The 25,086-nt window shown below is 35.0% G+C and overlaps 1 protein-coding gene across 3 annotated transcripts in view; it reads left to right on the top strand.

The window, feature by feature from the left end:
* LOC118185171 (multidrug resistance-associated protein 1-like) overlaps positions 1-25,086 on the top strand; it is a 306,818-nt gene that overhangs the window by 111,186 nt on the left and 170,546 nt on the right. Inside the window, exon 1 of one of the 3 annotated variants that reach the window (XM_085822377.1) lies at positions 13,486-13,640. The exons of the other annotated variants lie outside the window; for them this stretch is intronic. The gene's annotated coding sequence lies outside the window, so the exon portion shown is untranslated. Of the gene's footprint in view, positions 1-13,485; positions 13,641-25,086 lie in introns of those variants that run through there. 3 annotated transcript variants of the gene reach the window in all.

Here is a 25,086-nt window from a genome sequence, read left to right as displayed (position 1 = left end):
GGAAATCGGCAGATGTTGCGAAAATGCTCTATATAACTGGATTCTTAAGTAATGAAACAATGATAGCTAATTAAAATTTGACTCAGAGCAACCAAATCAGAGAGCTAGAGTTATTTTCAAAAGGCGATCAGATACATGTCTCTTTTCTTCCAGAACGAGGAAAAAAAAGTGCTAAGAGTGGGAAGGGAGCAAACGGGGGGGGGTTATATCAAAAGCAATGAGCGGAGCAAGGCGGAAAGAACTTTAGCACCACGCCAAAGAAGAGTTGCTTACGTAGAGAAGTTTTTTTACGAAGAAAAGAAGAGTTTTTTTACGTAGTTTTAAAAGAGAGACCTATGATTGATCGCCCTAAAAATCGATTGAGTTGAAGTCTACGACAATTTATGTTTGCTTTTTGGTCGGTGGAATATAAAAGCTATCATTACTACCAACATTAAATAAATACGGATGTTTGCGAAGACTTAAAATTTTGCTCTTTTTCTTAAATTCGGCTATGCTAGCTTCTGAGATTCTTAGCAGTTAGTTCAATATCGAAGTGGACATAAAGTGAATTAAATTTCAGACAAAAGTTTAAACACTGTATTTTAAAATCAAAATTTTCTTGAAATAATTAGAAAAGAAGGATTGCTGAGAAATCTGCCTGGAGAGGGCGTTCGAGCTTCACCCGGTATCCAATTATTTTGAAAAATGTAGCAATTTTAAGAATTTCAGATGGGAAAAAAATTAATTTAATTTTGATAGATTGATTTCGTTTTCCGGGTTATTGATTCGATATCATTGTTAAGTCGACTGGTTAATAGAGAGCTACTATAAAATTCAATAAACTTTGCCCTTAGTGATAAACCCACGGAGTGATAAGTATATCTCTACTGCGTCAGTAAAGATATTCTTGTTACTCCGTGGGTTTTCCTTCGAAGTACTATTTTAGGTATTTCGTTTCAAACAATACCGAAAGTGGAACTAAGAACAATTAATGAACAGTTCCTGTGCTGATAGACAATCTGATCCAGGAGAGAAAGAGAACATTCATTTTTAGATAATACTCATTAAAAATTGCAGTCATTTTTAGTATGACTCGTAGGAGTCTCAATATCCGGTACTGCTTTCCCCCCCCCGTTTTGAAAAAAGGAAAAAAATGGCAGTAAGAACTTTATTTGATCACCTGTCAGCTACAGGAATAGTTTAGAAGTTATAAAATTAAATTTTGTTAAATCTAAATATTAATCTGGCCTTCCTAAACTGCGGATTAAATACTAATCAAATCTTTATTTATTCAATATAAGTGAAAAAATCTTTATTTTTTTATGTGAAAAACAAAAGCAATGAACAAAATTAGCTTCTTTTTCTCAATAGATGAAAAAAAAAAAAATCAAAGCCCAACAACGTGACTTTACTAATTCTTAATTATTAATCTAATATCAGTCAAAGACACTCATTAGCTGATAGCAACAGCGCTAAAAGCAGACAATCACAGAAAAGTTTCCCCATGAAAGGTTGAGCTTATCAAATCGTTTTTCTTACGCTTAAATTCTTGCTTCTGTTTAAAACTCGCCCACCAGCGGCCGAGCGGTAAAGTCGCTGAACAGTGGTAGTTCGGTCCGAGCTTCGAATCCCGCGAACGGGCTGGCTGCATGGGATTGGATTGGATTATTCAATTATGGCAAAGCACACGAGGGCTATCTGCCTAAAGGGAGAGATGTAATTAAAAAACCTAACCTAACCTGTTTAAAACTCACATCATTTACATATTCGAGTGGAGCAGACGAACTAGTAGAAGCGCAGGAAAGATTTAACATGAAAAATAACATGTTAATTAAAATAAACCCTAGGAATGAGAGGGGCATCTTATTTTGCCTAATGCAGATTTATTACAGTGTGCTATTCCATTTAAATCATACCAAAATATAGCAGAAGAATAGAAAGCTACTTTTCGATTAGACAAATACTACAAATTTTTAAAGTATACAGGTTATTCGCTTAAAGCGTGTTCAAGCTTCAGGCAGGATTAGGTTACTCAATGACGATTCGAGAATACATAGCAGTATAGGAATGGAAACGCATTCGTAGCGCGCTAGAGGGCGTTGTTGTGGAACAGATGAAACCGAATTCGGCATTCGACAATCAACCGCAGAGGAAGAAGGATGGAAGATTTCAGTAATTCCGATTGTAGATATGCATCTAGTATATGGAGCGGCCGAATGTAATGGGTGAACTAATGTGCGCCTATAACAGGGAACGGTTCTCGAGTAGGCGTATTCCGAATCACTAGATGTTTCCGTGAATGCATCAAAAATTCTGCGATACGGGATCTCTCGGGACAAGTTAAAGGAATCGGGAACGAACGACACGGGATACCTGAAATAGAAGAGATGCTCTGTTATGCAGAAAGAAACCCACATGTCAGCACATGAGCGATTGCTATAAACCTCGCTGAAACCGTCATCTGGAGAATACTGTACTCTAACCACTTGTACCATGAGCAACGCGTACAGAAATTACTTTCTACTAATTACCCACTGCGACTTGCGTTTGCTGAATGGTGCAAGCAAAAGTGTGTGCCAAGCAACCTCATTTTCCGGCTGCTATCCTGTTCACAGATGAGACATAATTTAAGAGAGAAAACTGCTACAACTCACATAACACAGATATATGGAGAGTGGATAATTCCAGGAGGTAACCGAGCACGTGCAACGCTTTATCGATTTTCGGTTAATTTGGGCTGACATTGTTGGCGACCACCTAATAGTTCCATATCTAGTGCCTGCTCATCTGGACGGACGGTCTTATAGGATTTTCTTGGAGGAAGCCTTGTCGGTTGTTAGAGGAGCAGAGCATCCAGTATCCACTGCACAACGATATGTGGTTCCAGCATGATGGCGCTCCAGCCCATTTTACTGTTTTCTTTTGTCAACACTTGAATTCAACATTTGGTCGTGGTGGTCTCATTCATTGTCCTGCACGTTTGCTGGACCTGTCCTACCTAGATTTTTTGGGGGGTTATATGAGAAATCTGTCTAGCTTTCTCTGGGGTGTTCTGCCCAGATTTCTCTAAGGTTCTTTGGCATTATCACAAGTACGAAACAGTGAGGCGGATTCGTCGCGCGCATTAGCGTAACTAGCACTATCATCCATGAGACTCCCGGTATATTCCAAAACGTTCGTGATTATGTGCTGCTGATATCATGCTTATATTGTAGCTGGTGGTTGTAACTTTGAATTCTTACTGTGACCTTTGAATATTTTTTGGGGGAATTTTTTTTGGAATTAGGAAAGAGGAAAAATGAGCAACGCCTTCGCCGAGAATCGAACCACGGACCTCTGGAATATGCGCCCAGCGTGCGGACCACCACACCACGAAGGCATGCTAAGAAGGCGGGAGAAATACCGTATAACATGAATAACTAGTTCTTGTATAGTTGTTGCGCCTAGTTCCTGCACATGTCTGTAGAATTCATTGTGCATGATATTAAACTTGTTAAGTATTGTTACACAGTTCATGCATCTTTGGACTTAGCGAATAAAATTATCCGCAGGAAGCAACTAAAGCAGCACAGGCATCCTTCTTTACGAGAAAAATTTAATGTCGTTAAGAACTTAGACGAAAAACTCAACAACCGCCGAATGAACATAATCCGTTGCTAAAAAGATACTTTTACAGTTTTCTGTCCGATATTCATAAATAGCATTTTCTTTTTTAATATTACTTTCAGAATTCGCAGACTTCGTGTGGAAACTGAAGAACTACAGGTGAATTTATACATTCTGACAACATATATGCTGGTTTTAAACGACCGATTGTAACTGTAATCTTTTTGTTATTTACCTCAATAATAACATTTTTATCCATTCATTTAACCACGGTATAAGGACCAGTATAAGGTGGAGTTAGAGGTGGTTTAACAGAATCGATATGCAGAAATACATGACAACAGATTTGAAGTGCTGGATGTACATAAATTGGTGATTGAATATACCTAGAGGGTGGAATAGGTCTAACTAAATGCATGACTGATCGAAGTTGTGACACATAAGATTCAGTAGGCGATACAATATTTGTAGCATTCAGCATATCTGACGGTAATCTAAGTGTAGTACCATAGACAAGTTCAGCGCAAGTAGCATTTATATCTTTCTTAATGGCAGATCTAATACCCAACAGAACAATAGGCAGAATTTCAGTCGATTTTGGGTTGTTATGAGCCATTATTGAACTTTTAAGTTGCCTGCGAAATCTCTCAATCAGTCCATTGGACTGCGGATGATAAGCAGTAGTTCTAATGCGATGTGTACCCAAAATTTTCATTAAATCCTTAAATAAGTGAGATTCAAAATTTCGGCCTTGATCAGTTGTTATTGATACCGGGCAGCCAAATCTTGCTATCCAGTTATGCACTAACACTTTACAAGTCGTCTGAGCTCACACGTCAGCAGTAGGTACGACTTCTGGCCATCTGGTTAACCTGTCAATAATTGTCATGCAATAGCGGTTACCTTCAGACGGTGGAAGAGGACCTATGAAATCAATATGGATATGTGCAAATCTTGCATCAGGCAAGGAAAAGGTACCCAACGGTGATTTCGTATGCCTATGAATTTTAGAACGTTGGCACTGTAGACATGATTGAACTGCAGTTTTAATAAATTTCTTCATATTAGGCCAAAAATAGCGCTTAGTAATTAATTTTGTTGAAGTTGAAATACCAGCATGAGAAAGACAGTGAATCTTCGGAAGTATTTTAGAGCGAAAAGATTCAGGTATGAACGGTCGAGGTATACTTGTGTCCATATTATAGTAAAGAGTAACATCTTCTAAAGGAAAGTAATGTTTCTCAAGTTTAACAACTAGTGGAGATAAGGAATTTTAAATTTCAGAGTCCTGAATTTGTGCTTCGAATAACTTTTTATAATCAATGTATTGATTATCAGATACTGCATCTATTTCTACCCTGCAGTTCTGCAAGGCATCAGCAACGATATTGTCACGACCTTTGATGTATCGTATGTCAGTGGAAAATTGGCCAATAAAATCAAGATAACGAAGTTGTCGTGGAGAACACTTTTCGGGCTTCTGCTTAAAAGCATATATTAAAGGCTTTTGGTCAGTGTAGATTGTAAAGACACTGCCTTCAAGCATGTGCCGAGAAACTTCCTAATAGACAAATAAATTGCCAATAGTTCTCGATCATAAGTTGACCATTTCCTTTGACTTTTGCCGAGTTTAACGGATAGAAACGCAATGGGTTCCCAAACTGAATAATGCAATTGCATTAATGAGCTACCAACCGCAACGTCCGATGCATCAGTACAAAGTTTCAAAGTCGCACTAGGAATTGGGTGTTAGAGAAGGGTTGCCTCAGCAATTACCTTTTTTGCATTTTTGAATGCTTTCTTGGCTTCGTCGTCCCATTCGAGAGGATATTCTTTTGTTTTGCTTGGTTGTGAAGGTTTCCTTTTATTAATGCGGCCTTCCAGTAACCTATTCAAGGGAGCTAAAACATGTGAAGCTGTTGGGACAAAACGTCTGTACAAATTAAATATGCTAAGAAATTTCCTTAACTGAGTTAATGTGTTTGGTTTAGGAAATTTTTGAATAGCTTCTGCCCTCTTGGGTAAAGGTTTTAAACCCTGTTCAGATACATGAAAACACAAAAATTCCAAAGAAGTTAAACCAAAACTGCATTTAGATACATTAAGTCTTAACCCACAATTACTTAGTCTTTCAAAAAGGGCTTTTAAGTGTATCAAATGCTCATTTTCGTCTTTTGACGCTATCAATATATCGTCGACAAAAGCAAATACTCCTGGCAGCTCGCGAGTTACTTCATCAATAAAGCGTTGAAAGGTTGCAGCTGCATTGCATAACCCAAACTGCATTCTTGTGCTCTCAAAAAGTCCAAAAGGAGTGGCAAAAGCCGTTTTATGGATATCAGAGGGATTAATTGGAATTTGGTGATATGCTTTAACCAAATCTAATCGAGAAAATACCTTTGTTCCATGTAACTCCTCTGCAAAATCGCAAATATTGGGGATAGGATACTTATCCCTGACTGTCTGAGCGTTTAATCTCTGAAAATCTCCCACAGGTCTCAATTCGTTTGTGCTTTTTTTTTTTTTGACACCATGTGAAGAGGAGAGGAGTAATTACTTTTGGAGGGTCGCATGTGACCTAAATTGATCATTTTCTGAATTTCATGCCTAGCAATTTTTAATCTATTTGGAGCTAATCTCCTTGGCTTACATGAAACAGGAGGGCCAATGGTTTCAATGAAATGCATAGTATTATGCTTAACAGTCTTATTGAGATCAGGAAGCTTTGACAGTGAAGAATAGTTAGACAGTAATTTAGTAATACAATTTGTAATAATTCTTTTAACAGAATATAAATGTGTGTTAATTACACTGCAGTTAATTTTTAAATGTGTTTTTAAATCAACAAGTTTTTGTTCCTTAAATCAGGTAATAAATCAAAATAATGCAAGAAATCAGATCCAATAATATTTGTTGTCACTTTACACACATAAAAAGTAAAATTAAAATTACGCCCAAGGTCAATACTTAACGCTTTTTGTCCATAAACTGAAATAGGAGTACCATTTGCTACAGAAAACGTCATAATAGGTAAGACACAATAACACGCCGAATAAATACTAATTCAGAAGTCAAACAACAAAACTGTGAAAATTTTGTAAATATAACGCTGATTTTTGTTGTTTGACTTCTGAATTAGTCATAATAGGTGTTTGACGCGCTTCCTGTCTGGTTGCTGAAAGAAGACTGACGTCTGAGCCAGTGTCGCACAAAAATATTCTATTCGATTTCCTGTCTCTAATGAAAAGGCGAACGAGACTCAGAGGGTAAGCCACTACACTTTCCTTGGTACGTTTCCCTGGAATGTACATGGTGGAACACACTTTTTAGCTTTATCACTAAATTTATGATGATAACAACTATAGGAACAGTTCGAAGCAGCTTTAGCTGAAGGGCTTCGTTTCCTGTTATAGCGATTTTTGGAAATAATGCGTGATCGTCGTAGAGACAAAACCTCGCTACGCAATTTGCACACTTCCTCCAGCAGGGAATCCAATTTAGAATTCTCAGAGACATTAAGAGATACACGAGAAGAAACTTCGCTTACCTGAGCGCGTGTAACTTCCAATATTCTATCCGCGATACTGGCAGCTTTCGATGAATCGAGCGGCTCAACCGACGCTAGAATAGACTGAACATTTGGCGGCATCTAGTGCATGAATAATTCCAGTAACAAAGGGTCAGACACATTGTATTTTTCAGCCCGCCTAGTCATTACTCGTAGAAGTTCTGATGGCTTTCTATCTCCAAGTTGCTCGCCAGTGAGTAATTTCCGTATTTCAATCGTACTGCTTTCACCACAGCGTTCCGTAATAACAGCTTTGAGGTCTTCGTAAGAAGCATCAGTACGTTCCCAGAGAAGGATATCTCTAACCAACGCAGCAATTTCCGGCGGCAAATGAGCGACGCAGTAGTTAAATTTTGTCTTCGAATCCATAATAGGCTTGGTTTTTTTTTTTTTTTTTTTTTTTTTTTTTTTTTTTTTGCTAAAGCAAAAGTTGCTTCACACATAGCCAAACCATAATGCCGGGTCAATCGGATTGTAAATTGGAATCTTTTCCTCCATGTCAGCGGCTAAAGGGAAAAAACACAAAAGTTCTGGAACCAAACGCTTAAACGAACAACCAGTATAAGCTTCATGCAAGTAGCCGGATCGCCATTTTATGGTCGTTGACGCCGGGTCACCATTTTATAGTGGCGTGGTGGTTATGTGCTTGGTGTATATCCTTGAGTTGACATGACTCCTTTTCTTTAAACATAACATTTATTCACACACACCGTAACTTTAAACACAACTGAAATAACAGAACGAATAACAAAACCACTAAACTAAAATTCAAACATCCTATGCTCCAGCTAAGGGCGAAGTGAGTGAGTTCACTGCTGCGCTAGCAGTTTTTACATAAACCACATGACGTGGATTGGCTACGCACGCAGTTGAACATCAGATTGTTACAAGGTCATACGCAACCTACGTTTTGTTTGTTTCTATTTTTGTGAACAAACTTTCGACGGTTTTGTCAGTACCACCGATCTTAGTTTTAGAACAAGACGACAAAGAATTATAACGAAACTTTCGGAAATAATTGTTCCAGTTCACCGTCGTGTAATGATTTAATAGAAGCTGTCATTCACACAAACCAATGGAAGTCAGCTGTTCGCGCTACAAATAAATAAATTGTAGACTGGTGAGAAACGGAATGCGTGAATTCTCAAACCACGTTCCTTTTCGAAAGCCCTTTTACTTTTCTGCATGACCGAAGGTAGCAAAATCTTTTAGCCTTTGCAAAACTTTGACATTCATCAGATGCTTATTTGAGCACTGTCTTTCTTTATGGATAAGACCTTTACGTATCTTGAAAGACTATAATTGTCGCTTGTTCATTGCTTGGTAAATCCTAAATTTTCAAAGCCATTGCGATAAAATATAAAAATCGAGTGTACAAACTAACGAATTTAAAAAATAATAATAATAATTGCGCAAAAGAAGCGAATTGGCAAATGGTTTGTCCCCTGATGTATATGAATAGTACAATAAATATTAAAATAAGTAATTAAAATTTCAAATTTTCCGTTACCCATGATGATTCGTAGCCAATTAGCCACTGAGGGCTTTAACCTATAGTTGGCATGTGCTCTAAGGCAGTTGGCTTTAATTTTGTAATAAACGCTAATCAGCGCTGCCACACAGGCGAAAAATTTATATGTGTTCGAGCTGCAGTAATAGGCAGAATTAGGAAGTTGTTGTTCTGTGTCATCGTCTAGTAACGAATGGAGATTTGAAATGGTAAATAGCAATGAAATGGAAATTTAAAACACAACATAAGGGAAATGGGAAATAAGTAAACATATATATATATGTTTACTACTCATGAAGTGTAGATCAAAATACGTGAATAATGAGATGAAAATAATAAAGCAAAATATATATCCTGCTTTTACAAGAAACACAAAGTCCAAATATGCTTTATCAGCTACATTTAATTAATTTCGGAATATATACAACTTTATACATTATGTACATGAACTAATAGGCTCCATTGTGAAAAATCATCCTTGGTCGCTTGTAAGGGTGCAGAATCGTCGAATCATAATTTATTAAATTAATAATATGTGGGTAATTAGAATTTTCAACTGATTTGTAGAAATTAGTCATTCATTAGCATGAAATCTTGAGCATGTGGGATGTAGAGTTTTTGATTTAAACGAATGTTTCGCAGAAACCAAGGGCCGTTGGTAATGTTTCTGAGAATTTTATTTTGAAAAACCAGATTTCCTTACGATATTGGTTTGGATCGGTTGTCAAATTGGAGCTCCATAGAAAAGAATAGGGCGGATAAGTGCGACGTAGAGTTCTTTTCCATAATTTCGATTTACGACGAATTAAGCTGTAGATAAACATGTAGGCGGCATTTGGTTTGTTGAGGGTATAATTAATATGCTCTTTAAAATTTAACTGTTCGTTCAACGTGACTCCAAGATATTTAACAGAATTCATAATTGTTTGTGAAGGGTTGTTTACGTGCATGTTGAGGTTGACGTTACGGTTTTTACCGTATTTCCTGAGTAGAATGACAGTGTATTTGTTTGGGTTTAATTTTTAATTGGGCCAGTGTGACACAATGTTAAATCTAAATTGTAAATTATCAGTAGCATGTTGGTAGTTTCTGGATCTGCACATAACAACAGTATCGTCAACATATTTTGCAATATTGCAATATAGGGGTTCCGGCAAATCCTTGTGATTAATGTTGAAGAGTTCCAGAACTAAGATTGGCTAAGATTGCGCCTTGTGGTACACTCGCTCTGGTAATTTTTTTATTTGAGAGTGTATCCCCGATTCTGATTTGGAAAGTGCGACATTTTAATATAAATTAAGAAGTAGAATAAATTTTTGGGAAGCTTAATAGAAATAAGTTTGTAAATTAATGCATTGTGTCGAAAGCCTTTTTCTAGATCTAGAACACAAGCGCCAGTGCTGCATTTATTGGTGAACGCTTCTGCAATAATTTTCATTGTATGTAAAAGTTGCATTTTAGTTTTGTGTTTTTGACGGAATTCGACTATTGTCCAGGACGATTTCATGAGGAGCATTACGACCGTTGCGTCTGCAGATTTCTTTGCTTCTGATGTAGAGGGACCTGCCCTCGGAATCCATTGACTAAATCTGTGCCAAACACAAGGTTGTTGCTTTTCTAATTATGGATATGCTAAAATGTAAATATAACTAAACCTTTTTAAATGCCCAAAAATTAGAAATATTTTTGACCATAACTTTGGTTCTAGAGCGAATTACTACTCGGCTTTCTTTTAAAGAATACTTTTAGGTTATCGAATTTTAACATAAAAGCATAAAACAAGACATTTTTAGTCTATTTAAACACACCTGAACCCTTAAATATATGACCCGAAACTCATGATTCATCATCTTCTTTAGAGCTCTGAGCGTTTATCTCTAAAATTATCTATTAATACTATTTATTTTTTTTTATTTGTGTATGCCGTACGTATTATTTCTAGCTAGATGAAGCGTTCGACATTTATAATAGTTAAATTCAAATAACAATGCGAAATAAATACTTTTATAAATGTATATTTAACTGTAATTTTTAATTACGTATACTGTTTAGTAGCTGATAGGCCTAGGTCTTCAAAATGCTAACGTTCTTCAATAAACACTACTAAAGAGTTGTTAATAAATTGTGTACCATTGGTTGAAGTAAACATGAGAAAAGTAAATGAATAAATTATGCAATGAAGCTTCCATTCACGAATTTATTTCATTTTTAAAGCCCGTTCATCATCTGAAATGTTCATGAACCGAAATTTCTTAGAAATTAATGTAAAATGGATGAATCCGTTCCTAGACCACAGATGATCGCTTATTTAAAATTTACAGTAATATTTTGCTAATCAGTTCGTAATACAAAAATAATGGAAAACAGTAAATGTAAGACTTCCTTCCTCTCTAAAAATAAACACCGTATTTAAACAGATAAAGTAAATGGAAAATTAATTTACATTTACGATAGCCGTACGAAGGAGAGTAGATGACATAAATGGAAAATGATGAGAAAATAAAAGATGCTGTTGTTTGGATGAGAATCTTTCATAAAAACATCAGGTAACTGTCTCTCTGGCTATCTTCTTTTCTCTTTTCTTTGCCTCTTAGTGCTACTTCAGACTCATTAGGCTTCCGTTTCACTAACACATTATCCAGTGCGATTTGGTGTTGTCTACGTTTAAAAAAGAAAGAGTATTATCATTGAAAGTGCTTTGCATTAGCTGTCACCGCTTTATCGGAGTAATATCATTACATGAAACTTTGCAGTTAACCCCATTTTGCTCAGACTCCATCGATGAAAGAACAATATTTAACTTCTTCTCATTCTTCTTCCGTGAAGACATGTGTTCATGTGAAGACATTGCTGCTTCTGAAATCTCCGTTTCTTCACTATTAACCTCCAACCCATGGTTCGGCCTAAAAAAATTATATCGTAGGTAAAAAAAACCTCACTTTCAATACTATCAAAATCTCTGCCTGCAGCACAATCTAATTCGGGCCGAATTCCTAACCCGTACGTCACTTGCTCTCAGGCTTTGCTAATAATGGAAAATACTAGAAGGATGGAAGCGATGGAAAATGTTAGAAGTCCTTAATCATTAATTCTGCATCATAAATTACTTCAAACCATCTTAGAAGATTATTTGTTGCCGTCTTGATAGTAACAAAAGATGCCGTTCGTCATTCGAGACGTTTTTTGTTCAGATAATTTGTTCATGGTGAAAGACGTTTGTGATCAAGATTCCATTGTAATGATTAAATAATAAATAAGAAAATAAACAATACAAGATGTCCTATAAATTTAAACACATTTTAAAAATCATATAAAATCAGCAAATTAGACCATGACGATGTGGTTTGTACCTAGAATGAGGCTATTTTTTAACTAAATGAATTTCTGAATTGCATTAACTTAAAAAGCTTAGAAATTAATTTCTTTTTTATAGAAGATTCAAGTAATAAACAGCTAAAAAATACACTTTTTTCTTTAAAATTTTCTTAGTCGCATTTTGACGCATGACCTCTGACTATGACAGTCATTTTATTGCGTGAAAAAGTGCGAAATTCATGGAGCGGTTGCGGTATGAAAATTCGGCGACCAGAGGCGTTACATTAATATTTTCGCCTTCGAGGATTTATACTGCTTGATTCTACCAGAAATTAAGCAGTAAGCCAGATAACTACTGCGTAGCGAAACAAACATTTTTATTAATATATTTTCAGTTGCAGTTTATATTTACAAACAAATCAAATTCTGAAAATGCAACACTGTTGTTTGTTGTTTTAATTTAATATTAATGTTTAATTGGAAGTTGGCTTTAATCATTATATTATGCAAAAACAGATTTTCTTCATTAAGTAGCGCGCTTCTAAAAAAGAAAAGGAAGATTGTTTGATATCAAAACATTTTGTCAGCATTAACAAACAATGGAAAACAACTGTATCTAACTTCGAGAAACGATTTTTTCTCGTATTCGAAAAATCCAGCAAAATTTTAAGTAATTCAAAATTCAGTTTTTAATTTGGGATTTATTATGGCAAAGCATTCGACGGTATCTGCATAAGGGCAAGAACGCTTTCATTGAAAACGTTTTAAAGAAAATTGGATCGTATTCACGTTACACATGAGCAAAACCATGAGAACTTCCATTGAACGAATGAGCCAGTCCGTTCGGCGGGATTTTGAACGTGGGTTGAACTACCAGTGTTCAGTGACTATCAGGTACCAGTGTACAGTGACATTACCTCTCTGCCCCTGATGGCCCTTATTGAATTATAGAGGGTTACTTTACAGTATTTTTTTGTAAAATTTTAAGGAAAATAGCATAAAAATTATTTAACTGTGAAAATGACTTAAAATAATGGTAAAAAAATTATAAAAATTTAAAATAATGGGAAAAAATAAAAAAATTGCAAATTCATCTGACGGAAAAATCTGTTATATATAAAGTCCGAGAAAGTCCCCTAAAATTCGTGGAAATTTGGTCCCCGATTATTTTCGCGGAATATTATAGTACTTCATGAGGGGGTAGGGCAACAACGTTTTTACCCTCGAGTATTATGCTTCATCAGAGGTAGGGCACCAACTTTCTCGCTTCGCGATTAAATTGCTTCCCTACCTGTAATGAATCAGCAGTCTGTTATGTACTACATAGTTACAAGAAATAATCTTTATGGTAATGAGTCAGCATTTTAAGATGGCCTTGTTGGGAATTGAAAAGTATTTTCTTTCTTAGCACTGCATCTTGGTTAGAGTGTCAAGTCTGAAATAGGGTTGAAGATTAGGAAGATCTGCTTATCTTTTCTTGTTTTCAGAGTTTATAAGCTTTTTTTCGTCAAGAGTGTGTCTCACTTTGCCGCATGAAACAGGAAATACGAGATAATATTTGTGCAACGCCTTGACCGCAAGTGTATTTGAACAACCAGATCGAATTCTTTTTTTGTCGGAACCTGATCTTTCAGGCTTTTTCTTTGGCTTAAATTAAACGTAAGTTTATTTTTCTTTTTATTTATATATTTGTATCATAAAAATTAGCAATTAATCATATAAATTCGTTTCGTGCGTTGAATAACTTAGCAATTAATCTCAGCATTAAGCCAATTCATTGATTGCACAGACTCTTTCATAGAATTAGTTGTTCTTCAGAGCAAATATATATATATATATTTTAATATATATGTATTTTAATATATATGTATTTTAATACATATATATATATATATATATATATATATATTTTAATGTATATATATATATATATATATACATTAAAATATATATATATAATATATCTATATCTATATCTATATCTATATATATATTATATATATATATATATTAATACGCTTCGAAAAACTGTTAGGACTTCAGGAAAGGTTTTGGAAGCGTTGACCCTCAATTTCTGAATTATATATTTCTGACATTCTAAACTGAAGTACTGAATACAGCACTTGAAAATACTCATGTGTACAGAAAATTCGATGAAATGTCATGACGCATACGTAAAATTTGTAATAGCTGAATTTAGGCTATTAGAAGGCGTTAAGAATACACACTGTAGAAGAAATGCATGAAGTGACATGATAGATTTCCGTAGTTCGTATTGTAGAGTAAGAAAAATTACAGCAATTTTTGACCATTCAGCGCAATGTGGTGTTTTACGCAAAAGGCGTATGAGAACAGAACCTTGAATTACTTTGATCGAAGGCAGATCGCTGTCATACCATAACCATATATTATTTGCCAGATTCCTCATTTTTTGACTCAAATGTTCTCTTTTATCAAAATAATTGTACGAGTGGGCAGGTACCAAAAGAGTAGACCGATACCAAAAGAGACATTCTATCAATGCTTCCAGAAATGTCAGAATCTCTGGAGCAAATCTGTGTATTCCATTTAAAACAGAATTGCTTTACGAACTATGTTAATGTTCATACCGTTAGTATAATTAATAAAAGGTTTTTCATAAAGCCACGTAGTAAGTGACACTTGTAGATTTTTCTTAAACTGCGTGATGTAGTACTTCTTTTAATAGCTAGTGTAACTAAGCTGATAAAAAATGAAAGCATCGACATTACTATTTTTTTAACTCCTTTCTTAAGCAGAAATGGGAGTGTTATATCATTTTTCTGTACTTGATATTGTTCTTTTCCAAAAATTAAATATCAGAATTTGTTTATTGTGCGTGATTAGGTTATGTCTAGTTTCTGTGATAATGCTGCACCTGTGAGTGTAACCGAATGGTTAAGACTATTGAGTACTTGTTATTGGACTCAGGGAGCCAAATCTCGGATTGATAGCTTCGCCGATTCCTTTTCCCATGTGTACGTAAATTTGAACCGCCTGAATTGCATTTCGTACTCCTGCTGCTCTGCTGAAGGAAATCGTGTAATACTAGAAAGAAGTATTTTGTTTAAGCGGAAGCATTCTACGTGCTTCTGTCGCTTTGTGTGCTAAACGTACTTATATGAAAGACTGTCTGATACACATCTTTTTTTGGTTTTTATGTGTTTATTTATTTTCTATCTCGTTTATCACTTAAAAGTAACATGCAAAGCCAGTATCGGTCCCTTTAGTTACAAAAATCATACGACATTCTCTTATTTCCCTATCACTAACTAGCAGTGAGCAAGGCAAAATTTTCATGGGTCAGAATTGTTTTTAAGGAGAAAAAGCAATTAAGTTTTGCACGCCTAATAAATAGTAGTTATTTAGCATGGAATTTTTGGAAAGAAGTAATATCCCGCGTTTGAAGACAGAGCGTTCTGAATATTCGATTATTGTGAATGTCACGGTAATCTGCTAATGCCACATAGAATTAAAACGTGCCATAAATGATTTGAAATGCATGATTGATATCGCGATAACTGTTTCCAACAGTAAAAAATCTATCTTCATGCTGAGCGTTAACTGGTTTTTTACTTACCAGTATTCACCTTTCAGAATCAATGTCCACAACTACGAGCTGCCTGATAATATTTCTAAGGATTCATAGATCCTCAGAAGTGAATATCATCAGTTTGTGACATTTCCTCGTCTTGATTTATCTTTAAAACCTTGTACTTGTTGTCCTCATCTCTTTTCAGGATGATTAATGACTTTCAAGGATATCTTGAAAGTTCTTTCTGCGTCGTTAGTTTACATCGTTTTTGTAATTTTGTGAATGGAAATTTTTACGGAAATTTGTAGGATCCTATATATTAGTTAAGCTGGAACTCATTCTTACCAACGTTAGATTAGTTAGTATAAGTGAGATTCTTTAAAAAAATTTCTATATTCCGCTATTTTCTTTTCTGTAGTCTCCAGAAAAAACAGATCATGAGTTAGATATCTATTTGTCATTCATTTTTGTTTGTTTCATTATCCCGTTTGCTACCATCTTAATGAAATATTTGTCCATCATACTATTGATTGTGCCTTCAACGTATACCCCTTTAATATGTACCATGCTGTAATGAGATATTAAAAATTCATTGCAGATCGGGATCATGTTCCCAGCACGCATTAGCTGCCTCCTATGCGGATTTTAGTGTACTGATTCTAGTCAAAGGCTTTAAAATGAAATCACTGAAGAAACTCTTCAGAAATTACTTCATTCTTGTAGCTTATTTATTTGGAATATGCTAATAAATATTCTTCATGAAATTAATTAAACCTTAGTGATACGCGATAATACAGCCTAGTTCGCTTATGTCACTTAGCTAGTACACGTCCACAAGAATATATATATATATATAATAATTTATTTCCTAAACAGTATTGATTAATTGATTATATTATCTCCTAAGTTTAATTAAAGTAGAATTATTTTAAAAGTGTGCATCCATACTGGTAAGTTATATTTTGAAAGATGTTTTGAAGTAATTTGAAAGCAAAATGTTAATAATGTTTTAACGGGGACTGGAATAATCAATACTGTTTAGGAAATAAATTATTATTAACTAACTTTGCAGCAATTGCGCAAGTAATAATAACTTGTATTCGCACTAAATGGATTTAAGTTCATACAACATTATATATATATATATATATATATATATATATAATTTATTAAGTGGTCTCTTTTCAACTAGCAGAATAAAGCAAGAATGAATAATTATGCTTTCGTCGTCAATTATTGTAACACAGATGTCTTTTCAAAGCAAAAGTAATGCCATATATTCTGCAGTAGGTATTTATATATACTCAAAAAAATCTTCGGGTTTTAACTTGAAAACCACGAAGTCGATTTTTAGTTAGGTTAGGTTAATTTATTAAAGCAAAGCAACTGGAGGGCTCTGCTTGTAGAGGGATGCTTCGTAAAGACTTTTTAACGGAAACTGGCTCGTATCTCCGTTACACATCGCGAAAACCACGAAAACAACCATGCAGAGTTTAGCGACTCGCTCGGTCGCTGGTGGGCCGACGATTTTTAGTAAAAGCGTTACTGTGAAAGCTTACAGCCTAAGCTAACACCCATTCCTGAATTACCGAATAAGAACGTAAAATCTTGGATTACTTGAGAGAATAAATAACTACTTGTATTACTTTTAAATATTCTAATAATTCTCAAAAATCGTGAACATGTAAAATGAAAGTTTATAAGGATAAATTCTTTTATAATATTCTTTAAAATTACCAGTAAATTTCATTCTGGTATTTAAGAAAACTTTCTGAACAGGAACGAAAGTATCTGTATAACACCAAGGTATAAATGGGTAAGTAAATCCGAGAATGCTTTTAACAAATCTTTGAAAACGTCTAAATACAAGAAATTCTGCTAATCCTATTGCTACAGTTATTTTAGCACGATAGTGGAAATCTACGTAATAATAAATGTGCTGAATGCAGATTAGATGTATAGTAACAAATGAGGTCCAATAAATGATGATCAAAACAGTAATCTATTTTACACTTGTTGCAATTAACGAAATAAATCGAATTACAAAACTTAGATCTGCAAGACTACCGGCGCCGAGCAATAAAATCGCTGAAGTAGTTCGACGTAGGTTCACATCACCAATGAATGAATTGCCTAAAGCAAAATTTCATACTTTTCCCATCGGTAACGTAAATACAAGTTATTAACAATGGGAAGCCTTTGATAAATTTTTCTGCCATCATTTGAAGCTCTTTCCAACAGTAATGACAATTTTTATCTGTTGAAATTTATTTTGGACACCTGCTGGCAACACCCTGAAGGAATTTACAACGTGCATTAGCGGAGGTGAGATATGCAAATGATTAGAATTTCAGCGCAGACGCACATCACACGCGCCTGTGGCGCCACTTCAAAGCGCTATTTAAGGCCTGGAGTTTTCGACGATTAAAAAAAAAAAAAAAAAAAAAAAAAAAATTATGCCTCGTAGTAAACAGCGATCATCGTTTGATCAAGTATCCGAGTTCGACAGAGGAAGGATAGTGGACTAACGAGATTGTGGATTATCTTTCAAGGAAATCGGTAGTCGTGTTGGACGAAACCAAACAACTGTAATGCGGATATTTGACCGTTGGATGCAGGAGGGTACGACGGACCGACGTATTCGATCGCATCCACCTCAGTGCATCACTTCACGTGATGACAGGAACATTGTGCGCATAGCAGTGACGCATCGCTCAGTCACATCACGAACCATAGCACAGCACATTCAGTCTGTAACGCATCATCCAGTGTCTGCGCGTACCATTCGACGCCGTTTACAGCAGAGTGGTCTGTCCGCAAGACGTCCATTGCTTTGTCTACCCTTGACGCATAACCAAAAATGTCTCCGCCGCCAATAGTGCGATGAAAGAAGAATGTGGACGGCAGAATGGAATGAAATGAAGTTGTCTTTACTGACGAGTCACGCTTCTGTCTGCAACACCACGATGGTCGGATTCGAGTTTGGAGACACCGTGGAGAGAGATGCTGAACAGCTGCGTTATGCACCGCCACACTGATCCTGCACCTGGTATTATGGTATGGGGCGGTATTGGATATCACTTTCGCACTTTTCTAATACGCATTGCTGGTACTTTAAACAGCCAGCGCTACAGAGGTGTTGGAGCCAGCTGTCCTTCCTTACCTTCAAGGTTTGCCCGCAGCAATATTTCAACAGGATAATGCGCGACCACACGTGGCCCGCATTGTCCACGGGTTCTTCGTCAATCGCCAGATTGAATTGCTTCCCTGGCCGGCTCGCTCTCCCGATTTTTCGCCGATGGAAAACATCTGGTCCATGGTTGCTGAACGATTGACCCAGATTACATCCCAAGCTGCCGCACCAGATCAACTTTGGTGACGTGTAGAAGCTGCTTGGTCTGCTGTACCCCAAGAACACATCCAAAGCCTCTTTGACTCAATGCCGAGGCGTGTGGCTGCGGTGATTTCCAACAATGGGCGGCTACTCTGGCTGCTGATTCTAGAAGGAACCACACTTCACAGAAGTCTATAAATTTAATCATTTGATGCTTGGTCAACATGTTATCTACTAAATAAATTTTGTTGTGATATCTCTTGTCTTTCTTGGTGTTGCAACTTTGGTGGCCAGCTGTGTATTTCGATTAAGAGGCGGGGAGGGCGAATGAAGTTATTGAAAATAAAACAGTATACAAAATAGCTATAAATGCTTTTTCTGATTTAGAAGTAAATAATGGTAAAAAAATTTACTGCTAGATCATTGCGAGCGGAATATATACCTAAATAGCTAAAACAAGATTAGCGCGTCTTATAAAAACAAATTTACCAATTAAAAACTTCATATTCACTTTGTAATAGCCTCACTCTACCATTTTTGTGTAATGTTTTTAAATAATATTAACATTTCAAGCAGCATTTGAATAATGATACGCCAAAATGTATTTATATATGATTATCTTATTGATTATTATAACTGAGAGAGCGCCTAGTGATTTCTTCGGAACACTGGTGTTTCGAGAAAGCTTAGTTGACAGAGCATATTTTGTTGCGATGCATAGGTTGTTTGGCATCAAGTCAAGTTGGTAACCTATACATCATACATTTCTATTAAGGAAACGATGAGTAAATAGCAACTTATACCATTCGTGATTGTAACAGCAGGGGCTAAAAAAACTTAAACCGTGGGACAATGATATTGTTCCGAATATATATTTCTATTCTCTTGTTAAGAAACGCAATCTGAGAGTGAATTTGGCTACCGGATTCGGGTCTTGGCAACAGAGCGGATTATTTAAAAGGTACATGTGGCTTTTCTCATGTGCAAGATATAAATAAGCTAATTTTCATAAAAGGTTCGTCATGAAATTATCTCTTCGCTTAGGCGAAATTCTTGAGTGCTTTGTAGAGTCATTGGGTTAATTGGAAGCAGAAAAGATGAAAAATATGCAACCGCCTTCGCCGGGAATCGAACCACGGACCTCTGGAATACAGGCTCAACGTGCTACCGTTACACTACGAAGGCACGCTAGGGAAGCGGGAGAAATACCTTATAGCTTTAGGAAAAATTAATTTTTGATCTCCGAATTACGTCTGTCGCAAGAACTGTTCATATTTTACGGGGAATCTTGCACCTATGAAATTCATATGTTCATTCATGTGTTGCAGTTGATAAGAGCAGAAGTTGAGCATGTTATGTAATATTACCCGATTGAAAAGTTGTATTATAACTGATAAATTTGTGGATTGTCAAGATTACTTTGTCTGATAGCCTAACGGTGTCGTTGTTTCCGCATTGATATTGGTTACGAAATCGAGATAGTTAAATAAAAATATTTACATTTTAGCGATAATTTTTATATTTACCTTTCTTGTGCTGTCTGGTATCAGAATTTTCTTTTTTTGGAACAAAGCTGAAAAGCTTCATTTCATTGTGTCGATGCATTCTTCCCGTTCGAATAATCTTTGACCGCTAATCGAACAGTAACCTTTAATCATCTGTTAAGAGAGAATTCAAAGTGTTTCCCGATAATTTTGATGAAATCATCAGGAATTATACGGTTCCCTCCGTTGAAAATAAAAATGGCTGCGAAAATTTTCTTAATCAGGTTCTGGATGGAAATGCATAATGTGCTCATACATTAGATTCATATACTGTTATTCTTTTTTTTTTTTTTGTCATGCGTGGAGGTCAATGAATTAAATGAATTACATCATGTATGGAATTCTGATTTATTGATCTTTGCATCTGGCCATATTCTTCAGTGCTTTGATAATTCAAAAACGGTTTACTGGGATAAAATATAGATTTTTTGTTACTTTAGAATAAATTAATTGGTAAAAATGTTTTTGTAGAATTAAAGTATATTCTAAACTTTTACTGCCTTTAATTGGTTTACCTCAGTCCCATTGCAGAAAAGCAAAGTATGTGTTGTATAAGCATGGGAATCGCGATTCTCGTTGGTGTTCTACTTGCAACAACATTTCGTCCAATAAGAATGGCAGCTAAAATTCTTTTAATAGATAGATGATTTAACTCTGTTGTAAGATTTATTTTTTAACTATTGCCGTATATTTGACGGCATATAAGACGCACCCTTATTTAGACGGCCACACACAAGGAAAAAAAGTTTTAATAGCGTGGTATGTTTTAGTTCTCACGTTTCGTAAAAGCCAAATAAACAATTATTGAATGCAATTACCTTCACGTATAAGACTGTGTCCTTCACGTATAAGACGCAGGTAACGTTTTTGAGACCAAATTTAGGAAAAAAAGTGCGTATTATATGCTGTCAAATACGGTATTTTTTTTTTTTTTTTTACTTCCTTGTACGCAGTTTTGCCTGGAATCGAACCCAGATCGAACTACCAGTTTTCAGCGAATTTACCGCTCGAACTAACATTAGAAGGCAAATATTAAAGGCTATATAAACCGACACGAATATGATATTTTGTAGCGTTATAGTGTGCAATAACAAAGAGCAAAATTATTGATAGTTTGCTTAGATCGAATTATTTGGATTAAGGTAAAGCACGCGCGGCTATCTGCTTAAGGGAAGGAATATCTTCATGGAAGACTTTCTGAGAGAAACTGGTTCGTAGTCACGTTACACATGGGAAAACCATGAAAATTCATGTAGCCAAGCCCATTCAAAGGTATTTGAACCCAAGTCGGAATATTAGTGTTTGGTGATGAATAAGAGTGTATAGTAGTAAGAATGTAGCAAAGCTGATGGTAGAAGAGAAAATGAGATTTACTGAGAGTGGTAATCACAGTAATAGAAGTACTATTTTAGAAGATGAAAATTTTATTAAATGTTAATGCATTGAAGCAAAGACGTTTTGAGAAGAATAAATTATACAGTAATCTTGTAGGAACAACAGTTTTTCCAATTTATAAGATCTAATTCATTTATTTCTTCTCGGCCCCTTTCCCCAAAAGGCAGCTGAGTATTAGATACTGCAAAAATTAATTATAAATATTTATACATTTTCATTGAGAAAACAATGCTTTTCATTTCCAGAAATAAGATACCAAAATTTGTGTAGCATATAGTTGCTACTAATTTTTTTTTACAATGGGGCAATTAAGGTTATTAATTAATTTTTGTGTTTTTGATAATTGAGGCCTCGAACTTCTTTATTTCAAGAAAGCTAATTGTATTTTTTTATTGAGACAACTTATATAAGTGTGTCACGCGACGAAATGAAAAGTCCAAAATTGTGACCTAGTTACGTTAAACTTTTAGAATGACATCATTTTCCTTTCCCGTTTTGAGGCTGAGTATAGGAATATGTCTACATCGGAAAATTGTGAATTTTTTCTGCCTGAGGTAAGTATTATGATATTTTTAACTAATTATCAGAAATTTGACTGAAATTATTTTGTTGACGTCAGAAAAGTCTGCAACCAAATTATTTAATCTTTTCACATAAAGAGCCGCTTAAAAAGCCTACGCGTGGTTCGCGGCTAAAGGGTGCTGCATGTTCCACGCCCATCTGTCTTTCCAAAAAATGAATATAAACTGTAAAGTTTCGATAATAAAAATTTACAAACTACTACTGATGTATTAAGAGTTATTTTGTGCAGCAATTTTTTTCACCGTTAAACTTAATAACGAGTTAATATGCAGTTTAAGATTACTTTCGCTAGCTGTAAATAATTCTTGAATACCTGTCGATTTGATGTGTAGAATTCTGGTTATAAATTCATCTGTAAAAAGAGATCTTTATTTTCTTTTCATGGTCTCCTTAATTAACTTTCATTTCACCTTAATTAACTGCTTTCAGCAAATTGTGGTACCAAACCTTTCGCTATTCAATTTACTTTTAGAATTAAAATTCTTATATGGTATACAGCTAAAATTGTGTTTGCGAACTATTTTTTAGTTCACAAACGAGCACTTTTGTTTGCTCAGTTATTTAAGGCAAAGTACAGTAAACCCATTTCGAACGCGATTTTGCATATACGCATTTTCTTAATTGTCTAATTCTTAATTGTAACGCGAGAATTTCAATTATTATTATTTTTAAATGGCGGGGTCTAGCCGTTTATAGGCGTTGGCCACAACTGAGGCCGGAAGCGATGGTTGCTTTATTATAGAGCACATAATAGGTGGGCCACTGTTACCTTCTATGATGGGGCGAAAATTCATATTAACATTATACATGGGGAAAACTATGGCGCACCAGCGGCAGAGCGGTGAAGTCCCCGAACGCTGGTAGTCGGTGCGAGGTTCAAATTCCGCGAACGGGCTGGATGAGTGTTTTCGTGAATTTCTCCATGTGTAACGTGTTAATACAAGCCAGTTTCCCTTATAAATCCTCCAAGAAGGCATCCCTCCCTTCTGTGTAGTGCCTTAGGGCGGAACACTTAAATAATAATAATAATAACGGGGAAAACTTCAAAAATCTCATTCAGCCAGCTTGTTCAATGGGAAACAAACCGAAGATGAACTACCTTACTCAAGGGTCTATAGTAACTATCTTGTTTAAATCAGCACATTTTTTGTGTTATTTGACAAAAATATCTTATTTTTGATAAGCACTATTTCTTATGTTGTAGAAGGCTTTGCGCAGTTTCTGTTTATTTCTGAAAATTTTAAGCTTTACTATTGTTTTTTAATATTGAATATTTTATTTCCTGCCAACTTATAAACATAGATAAGGGAGGTAATGTTTTAGGTCCAAAAATTCGATAGTGAGTTTTCAGAAGAAAGCACGAATCAGGGTCCCCACCTGTTTTAATTATTTTTACAATAATGTCTGTCTGTGTGTATATGAAGATTTTCTCGTCCACGATCTCTTATATGAAATTTTCTGAAACTTCTTCGCTTCGGACACACCCACAAAATGGAATCGGTTTCTGCAATCTTTGTAAAATTATACCTGCATACTCTCCTAGGCCTAAATAGACTGCCTACAAATATTTTTGGTAAAATTCCGACTTTAAAAAGTAGCGTTCCGGAAAGGGTTAAACAATACAGTGTTTAACTAAGTGAAAAATTTAAAATCAACATGTATATTTCTGACTCATTTTTATCTTTATTTTATTTTTCAATAATACCTTTAAATGATATTATTTGAAACGTGTCTGATTCATGAGAGTTATAATGTATATACTTGATAATTTTCATAAACATTTGCACCATTATTTTGGTTTCTAAAGCAATTTCTGCTTACTTTGAAACAGAATAATCATTTGTATATCCTCTAACGAATCATTATTTAATTAAGCAATTTTTTTTAAGAAGAAAAATATGAAAAAGTGTGTCGCGAATACAACCTGAAATACGATACCAACTGATATATATTTGTACTCTATACGTACAAAAATGGCAGAGTTTGGTTTTCATTTTCACTATTTTGTTTCGTAAAGGTTTTAGCTGTATAATCAATTTAGTGTTTCTGGGGAGTTTGATATGAAGCTCTCTCGTAAGTGGGCCCCAAAGCAGATTGCGGTAATGTGACGAACGTCGCAGAACAAACGAACTTGCTGGAAATAATATAAAATTAAATCACTATTCTGTTATAAAAGAACAGGCCTATTCTTAAAGGAATTTATCCTAAATTAAGTAAAACGTTTTTTTCGTGTATATGTTGAACTAAATATTTTATTATGCATTTTTATGTAAAAATGAATTCAAATTTTATAAATTTAAAAATACATGCTATATGCGCAGCTTTTGACTAAATAAAATTGTGATATATTTTTGAGAGAACATTTTGTAGGAACTAAAGAATTTTTTTAGAGCAGTATAAAACATTTTGCGTTTGGGATAAGTGATCAGCAGACGAAGTTATTAATTATTTGAAAATTAATATCTCATATTTTACAGATTCTGTTTGAATAATGCGGAACGTTAGTTAATACAGATTTTACTACTATTAGGTATATAAGTATCTAAACTTTTAATGTGATTCATTTTGTTAAACATATAAAGAAGTAACTCAGAAACTTTTTATCTTGATATTGATATTCACATTCTCCTAGAATCATCTGAATATTTGCTGCTCTGAAATTAAAATTTGAATTTAATTTTACATTTATTTAGTCAC

This window comes from Stegodyphus dumicola, chromosome 8 (assembly GCF_044657685.1).
Source record: "Stegodyphus dumicola isolate Sdum_Otavi_A_Nest chromosome 8, ASM4465768v1".
Lineage (NCBI taxonomy): Eukaryota > Metazoa > Arthropoda > Arachnida > Araneae > Eresidae > Stegodyphus > Stegodyphus dumicola.
Note: the sequence above shows the minus strand (reverse complement) of the source record. Positions and strands in the feature narration are given on the sequence as shown.